This window comes from Adiantum capillus-veneris, chromosome 14 (genome assembly GCF_014529385.1).
Source record: "Adiantum capillus-veneris isolate H3 chromosome 14, ASM1452938v2, whole genome shotgun sequence".
In the NCBI taxonomy this organism is placed as follows: domain Eukaryota; kingdom Viridiplantae; phylum Streptophyta; class Polypodiopsida; order Polypodiales; family Pteridaceae; genus Adiantum; species Adiantum capillus-veneris.
Window position 1 is genome coordinate 108,033,198 of NC_140944.1, and position 8,478 is coordinate 108,041,675.

Below are 8,478 nucleotides of genomic sequence, written 5' to 3' on the forward strand. Positions count from 1 at the left end.
GTTTCGGGTATATTTTGCAGGCCCGTCTACGCATCCGTTTGTAGCAGTGGTATTAGAGCCAACAAAAACATTCCTGGTAATGTTAGAAATGCAGCACAGTGACATTCCTAATCAATCAAAGTCCACAGCTAAGTCTGCATTACTTATTAATGATGCTTGGTTTGATTTTTTATTTTTAGTTTTTTATATTTCATAGAATTGTTATGTAATTTAATTACAATAAGATTAAGCTTGGTAAGAGTTTAATCAAGATAAATTAGCATATAATGAAGAACAAGATTATAGAAGGAGGAAGGAGAATCGAAAAAAAAAATCTCACTTTTTCATCCACCCACCGTAGTAAACATCTCCAAATTACTAGCATAGATATAGAACATTACATTTTGGTTTTGAAAGTATACCTTGTATATATATTGTAACTTTCCCACACTCTCTTTCTCTATCTCTCTCTTGCGCGCTTGAGTAATGGAATCACAATCATTGTATCTCCTCAAGCTCATAACCAACACTAAGATTTGTAGCTAGCAATAGCCGTAGTGGGTCACTGGCACGGCTCAAGTTGTGAGGAGCGATTGAACATCTCTATGAGCTTCTATTCTTGAGCATCAAGTATTGTTAAGGGGTAAATCACCTCCTTCAATATCACAATTACTCAACAAAGTCATATGTTTGATAAGGATCACACCTCCTCTACTTCAAAGACATTGGCCGAGCTCCCTACTCCTCGGCACATTGTCTTTTCTTTAAACACTGAAGAAAGTGCAATTGCCAAGGGTCCTACCATTTTAGTCCAAGTATGTTGCACTCAAATCTGGCAAACACAAGTCTAAAGTTATATTGAAAACACCTAATATTGTAATTGTGATAATAATATTTTGTTCTTACATTTATGACATGCTTGATGAGGTCGGTATCTCACTAGGGCCTACCACTACGAAGATAAAAAGTCTAGATGTTGGAATGACTATACCAATATGAATAGTTTGTCCCATTTTGGCAGGAATAACCTTCTCTATTTTCAACTCCAACTTTACATAAATTTTATCGTTAACAACTTTTAAAATGTTAATGGAAAATGTTAATGCATCTAGTGTACTATTAAATTATTCTTAACTCTAACCACACACACACACACACACACACACACACATATATATATATATATATATATAAATTGTTTTTATGCTTTGTCTTTGAGAGATACTTTTGCAGATAAAACCCACTACAATGCTATCTTATTAGAGAACCTCGAGATGTTTTCAAGTCTCTATACCCGGGCACCTTCGCAACAAGCAACAATGCCATCGGACACTTCTATATGCTAAGTCATACTACTATTCTTTTTACGTATTTTAATTGGCATGTATTGATTAACCTTAAACAAGATAGCATGTCCTTTTATTTCATGCTCAATTATTTACACAAACTTAACACATTTTGGAAATGTTTACTATACTTTGGTGCGAGATTGATAGTTGCATCTTTCTCCTACTTGTCCCTCTCTCCCCACGCACACACTGGTATATATATTTTCAAAAGAAGTACATCGTCAAGATATGTACATCTAATACCTCACTCTCTTTTTTCTTTTTTTTTTCTTTCATGTTATCTTTTGAGCTACTAATCCAGACACCTCTCATATTATGTCTTGAGCTTTGAACTAAATGGAGTTTTTTATTGAGAACATTTGCTATTAAGCTATCTAGATACTCACAAGAGCTGAGCTACTTTGCATTAATCAACAACAGTTTGTTAGTACTTTGATATACTCCAAAGTGGTATCTAACACATAGTAAAAAATTTTCTCCTTTATGTTTTGTCTAGTCCATTGGTCACAAGCACACAGATTCGCTGATTTAGGTAGTGTGTACACACTCATCGTGGTGTAGATTCATTGATTTAGGCAACACCAATTGTCTGTGTACCGCCAATTTAAGCAACACACCGATAAAATACAGATTCATTATTTTAAACAAATCTAAATGCAGTTTCGCCGATTTTGGGCAGCATTAGTGCAGATTCGCCGATTTAGGCAACACCAATCACAAAATCATGCTGCAGTGGCTGGCCACCACTGTAATTGGTATGATTTTGTTACCTGGGTATACAAAATGAAGGATATTTGGATTTGGATTTGAAATGGGTACATGTTGGCAGATGTTTGGATTTGGATTTGGAATGGATGAATGATGATATCGCGATAATATTGAACTTGTGGTTGATGAGCGTTGATTATTGAATGATGAGTGTGGCCAATAATATCCTGATTCACCAAGGTATGACATATACAGCCTATTCTAGTGGTATGGGACACTAGAATAGCTACTATGTGGATGACGGCAGGCATAAGAGACGTTGTCTCATTTTATGGATTTTTCTTTTACTATTTGATACAGATTTCTAATCCTTGTTTTTGACAAGTATTGTTTGCAGATTTTTATCATTGCAACTGAGGATAGTTGCTATCCAACGGAGAGGTATGCTATGGAATTGATATTTTATTATTTATTGCAGTTGACAGGTGGAAAAGACTCGACCGAGCTAGGCTTATGCGAATGGAAATATATATATTGTACAATTTATTATTCAAGTTCTCTTTTATGAGTTTTGGCCATTTATGATCAGTCGACCAGTTTGTACTCAATTTGACCATTCAAGAAATCTATAAATGAAATACGTGCAAGAGGGAAATGGTCACTCTTGCACGGGGGGAGATTGCACCTAGTGGTCGTGTCTATTCTTCTCTCCTCTTGTCTCTTCTCTCTCGTCGTGCCGGCGTAGCACTCCACTCTAGGAGGTGCGTCAGCGCATGTTCTCTTTCTCTCTCTCACTTGCTGTCTCTCTCTATTCGCGTAAGTCGTTGATTATGTGCTATGTGAGGCGCAAGGTATGCAGATTCGTTCATTTATGCTTAGCGCAGTATGTTGTTTCGGGTATATTTTGCAGGCGCGTCTACGCATCCGTTTGTAGAAAATAAGGCAGAGCACCTCAAGGTAGGTGGCATTTTACATCCTTTAGAGGTTCCACAAGGTAAGTGGGAGAGTATCTCTATGGATTTTGTAGTAGGACTACCTACTACAAAATCGTGGCCATGATGCATTGTAGACCATCTCACAAAGATGGGTCAATTCATTCCAACTAAGACTACGGTTAAGACACCGAAATTAGCACGGCTATTTATAGAGCATATATATAGAATCTACGGGCTTCCAGCTAGTATCATTAGTGATAGAGATCGAAAGTTCGATAATCACTTCTGGAGAGCTGTGTTTCAAAAGTTGGAAACTAAACTTAATCTAAGTACGGCTGATCATAAAGAAACATATGGTCAAACCGAAAGAGTTAATCAAGTGCTAGAGGATATGCTACGAGCATACGTTAGCAAGAAGCAAACCAATTGGGAAGACTACTTACCTATATTGGAATTTGCTTATAATAGTTCAAGGCATGTGACTAAAGGGTTTAGTCCATTTATGCTTTATATGAATTTCAACGTAGATCACCCATTACGGTGGGGTTGGCTAAGGAGAAGATACAACAAGCGAAGGATTTTCTCCAAGACCATTTTAACATGCTTTGAGTTGCTCGACAGAATGTTAAGCAAGCTCAAGATCTATATAAGAAGTACACAGATGAGCATCGTCTCTTGCTACTTTCGAAGAAGGAGACAAGGTTTTCCTCAAAGTTCCGGAGCATTCAGAAAGTCTGAAGACGGGAAAAGTTGCTAAACTTTCATTGCGCTATTGTGGACCGTTTACCATTCTCAAACGTATAGGTCAAGTGGCCTATAAGCTAGCTCTTCTAGAGCACTCACGAGTTCATCCAGTTTTTCATGTTAGCCGTTTACGAAAACAACTAGGATAGAATGATAATATCATTGACACAGGTGTGTTTTGACCTTATAGCACCGCCAAGCATCCCTCATGAGCCCGCAAAGATTTTGGATTCTCATGAGCTTCGCACCAGACATCATGTCAGACGACTGGTGTTGGTAAAATGGCTAGATAGACTTGAAGAAGGTTCTACATGGGAGAGACATTTTTCTACGTTCCTTTTCGAGGACGAAAATGATTCTCGGGGGGGGGGGTAATGTAAGGACATGGGTCTTATGGGCAAGGCCACCGGCACGACCGAACAATGTGTACGCTAGGGGAAGGCTATAAGATAGCACGGTTGGGTGGAAACTAGCACATGCATTACCACCACCCTTTTATTAATGCTTTTTACAAAGTCTATAATATGCTCGTGATGCATGAAGCTTTCCATCTTCATTGCATCACCTATGTCACAAGGAACACAAGTATTGTATTGCACCAAGTCTCTCTTGATGGGAGAATCTATTATACAAAAGCCTATTGGAGGGGGGACCAGCTCCACATAAATCCGTCCTCAACTGTTGTCAAGTTCTCTAAACTCTTTCTCTTGCAAAAGTATTGTTTATGCCGAGTTAATTAAGTATTATGGTTAAGTTGCTACCGCTAAATAAGTTCACCCTCAATGTTCTCAAAGTAGTCTCACAAAATGCTCTCTCTAACTCTCCTAATTATGCTATTCTCAAAGTTCAGAGGCCATTTCCATTACAGGGAGGAGCGTAGCATTTATTGTGCTGTGTTCTACCCCACCAAATTTCTCAGCAACTAGTTGGAGTCTTGAGAGAGGATTTCTCGATACGTGTTTGGGAAACTCGCCTTGCCATTATATGTTAAGTTTAGATATACACAATTTATATTAACTTCTCCTTTTGCCATCATATGACGGCGGGAACATCCACTCATACTACTGAAGAGAGGCCGACCATGAGGAGTGCTATTAAAATTCCCGGTGCTATTAAAATTCCCAGTACTATTAAAATTCCCGGTATATATTCCGGGAATTTTAATAAGCAACAAAAGAAGTTCTGATTGTGTTTCTTTGTTGCAGAGGCGAAGATGGATTCTGACGGAGATTTGCAGAATTCTCGCTCAGAGACCTCTGAGAAGGCCTTCTATTGCAACGACGAGGATGATTGTAAAGTTGGATCAGAAGCTGAGGACGATGATCAGCATGATGTTGGAGATTACGATGCATTCGATGAGGCAGAGCCCATCTCTGCACGGAAGGCACAGTTGCCATTTACTGTTTTAGCTGAACAGGATATCAAGCAGCGTCAAGAGGCGGCCGTTGAGAGTGTAATGTCGGTGTTGCTCTTGTCAAAAACACAGGCTGAAATTCTTTTGCGGAATTTTGACTGGTGTGCTAACCAAGTCCACGAGAAGTGGTTTGCCAACGAGTTGAGTGTTCGTGATCGTGTTGGTTTCCTGGAAAATCCCACCATCAAACCACAGGTTGCAAGGCTTGGAGAAATGGAATGCAGAATTTGTTTAGAGTATCATCCCATTAAGATGATGCAGGCGACAGCTTGTTGTGACCATTTATTTTGCCTGTCTTGCTGGGGTGGCTATGCACATACATCTATAAGTGAAGGCCCTGGTTGCCTCTCGTTGCGATGTCCCATTCCTGGCTGCAATGCGGCAGTGGGTGATAATCTTATTTTGTCCGTGGCGTCGCAAGAGGACAAGAAGAAGTACAGGCGCTACATACTCAGATCCTTTGTGGAAGCTAATAAAATGGTTAAATGGTGTCCTGCACCGAGGTGTGAGAATGCCATCGAGTTCACCTCAGAAAGTGGTGTGCACGATGTTGCCTGTGCATGTGGGCATAATTTTTGTTGGAATTGCTTGGAGGAGGTCCACCGACCTGTCGAATGCACCACAGTTGCAAAATGGCTTTTGAAAGCATCAGCCGAGTCAGAAAATGTGAATTGGATTCTTGCAAATTCCAAACCTTGTCCAACGTGTAAACGCCCAATTGAAAAGAATTCGGGTTGCATGCACATGACTTGCACGCCACCATGCAAGTTCGAATTTTGCTGGCTTTGTCTCGGACCTTGGTCTGAACATGGTGGAGAAACTGGTGGCTATAATACTTGCAACCGGTATGAGGCCGAGAAAAAAGACGGCAAGCATCGTGAAGATGAAAAAAGGCGAAGAATGGCCAAAAAATCTCTTCAAAGATACACCCATTACTATGAGCGGTGGGCGTCGAATGAAAAGTCAAGGACAAAGGCACTTTCTGATCTGAAGGACCTTCAAGCCTTGCAGCTGGAAAAGCTTATTGATATATATTCTTTACCAGCATCGCAGGTAGAGTTTATCAGGGACGCTTGGCTTCAGATTATTGAATGCCGCCGTGTCTTGAAATGGACTTATGCATATGGGTATTATCTACCAGAAGAAGATGATGCAAAGAAGAAATTTTTTGAGTACCTTCAAGGTCAGGCTGAGGCTGAACTGGAGAGATTGCATGACTGTGCAGAAAATGGTGTGGAAGCTTATCTTGGTGCCAATGCACCGACAGAGACCGCCTTCAACGAATTCCGATTGACACTTGCTAGATTAACGGCGGTAACAAGGACCTACTTTAAGAACCTCGTCAAAGCACTTGAGAATGGTTTAACAGATGTTGAAAGCTCTGCACCAGAAGCATCTTCCAAGGCGAAGAAAAGAAGAAAGAAGGGTAAAAGCTCCAGAGGTGACTACTCAAGTAGATTGATGGATGAGGATGGCAATTGGTACTGTTGGCATTGTACCTTTGCAAATACGGGAACCTCGACGACTTGTTCCATGTGCCATCATGAAAATTCATGACATTAAGGAGGAGTTCTTTTTGATTACTAATGATATGAAGGCAGTATAATGTGGATCTATGGTAAGTGCTGCCCTCATGTTGAGTGTGAAATTTTAGGCTTGCCGTTCTGCCCACAGGGAAACCAACTTTGTTAATGTGGTTTTTTTGTACAGAGAAGATAACGCTGTTGATAACACTTTTTTGTGACTTTTTAGGATAGTTGTGCCTTATGTATGCATGGTCACATTAGCATTCGTAATTTAGGCAAGTCTTTTGCAACTATGCCGATTTTTTCAAACTCATAACTAAGCTTCACCTGACCATGTTCTCTAGCTTGCTGGATAGCTTATAGCACATGTCCGCAATTGTGCAGAGGGCTTCTTCTTGGTTGAAACCAAATCAATGGTGTCTAAGCAATGATGAGTTTTCTCCGCTTTAGCACATACTTGGTTGCTATGGCTGTTTTTTATGGCCTTCAGGTTGGTTATACATGTGGGAAGGATTCATGTTGGGAGTATGGCTTGTTAACACTTTACAAGCAATTGAAGTATAGGATGACGAGTCAGAGGAATGTGGTGAACCCCCGCCCCCGGCCCTCCCCCCCCCCCCCCCCCCAAAAAAAAAAAACACAAAAACACACACAAAAAATATTATTCAAAGTTTACGTCTTAAGAATATACAATACCAAATTGACATGATGTCGTTTTCCTTCCTTCCAAGGTGCAGACTCACAATAAGTTTTGGATAGTTTCTCACAATAATTCTCACATTGCGACTTACCTCAACATCATGACCTTCGGCGAGGAAGGCACCGCATACCTAGCTAGGTATGATTGGGGGCAGGGGACCGCCGGCCCGGTGGGGGGACCGGGGGTCCCTTGCCCCCAATCGTACCTAGTTAGGTATGCGGTGCCTCTCGAGCAGAAGCTCATGATGTTATGCATTGTATGAAAAACACCGAGAAACACTCAGTTTTCCTATATGAGAAAATTTCTAAATCTTCTTGTGATTAGGGTAAGCAATACTAATGAACCAATGCGTACTGGCTTTACAGCTTCACAGAGGCAGCACAACATAAGTTTAAAGCATCCCTGAATACAACATAGGTTACCGTAGGCAAAGTAACATAATACTTTGAATTTTTCTTGTATGATAGGTGTACTCTCTCTCTCTCTCGTTCTCGTCGGTCTCTTGGGATCGTTAAAAATTCTCTTCTTCTTTTTTCTCTCTCTCTCTCATGGCAGAGGGAGAGGGAGAGAGAGAGAGAGAGAGAGAGAGAGAGAATAAGAAGAGGCGGATTGCTTATCCCCAGTTCCAAGACTCGTCTTTAGGATAGTTCCAACGACGTTACAATTTCTATTCTCGTGGAGAGAGAGAGAGAGAGAGAGAGAGAGAGAGAAGTGGAAACTTGAATAACCTTTCTATCCCTCGAGTGTGGTAGATTGGTTATCCTAGTTCCCTCTCAAGTATCTCGTCTTGGGTTCAAGACTCTTCGGATACATCTTTGCGGCCTCTTTGAATCTCTTCTCAAGGATGTGTGGTGTGTCTACGGGGAAAAAGCCTTTCAATTACCCAAGTGTGATAGATTGTGTATTCCATTTCCCTCTCGGGGAAAAAGCCTTTCAATTACCCAAGTGTGATAGATTGTGTATTCCATTTCCCTCTCGGGGAAAAAGCCTTTCAATTACCCAAGTGTGATAGATTGTGTATTCCTCTCGAGTATCTGGTAGATTAAGCTCAAGACTCATTGGATAGATCCTTGAGATCTCTTTAGATTCTTTACGACTCATTGGATAGATCCTTGAGATCTCT

The 8,478-nt window shown here is 40.6% G+C and overlaps 1 pseudogene; it reads left to right on the forward strand.

The window, feature by feature from the left end:
* The first annotated feature begins 4,900 nt into the window (after positions 1-4,900).
* On the forward strand, positions 4,901-7,153 carry LOC147442911 (putative E3 ubiquitin-protein ligase ARI8 pseudogene; annotated as a pseudogene).
* The last annotated feature ends 1,325 nt before the right edge of the window (positions 7,154-8,478 follow it).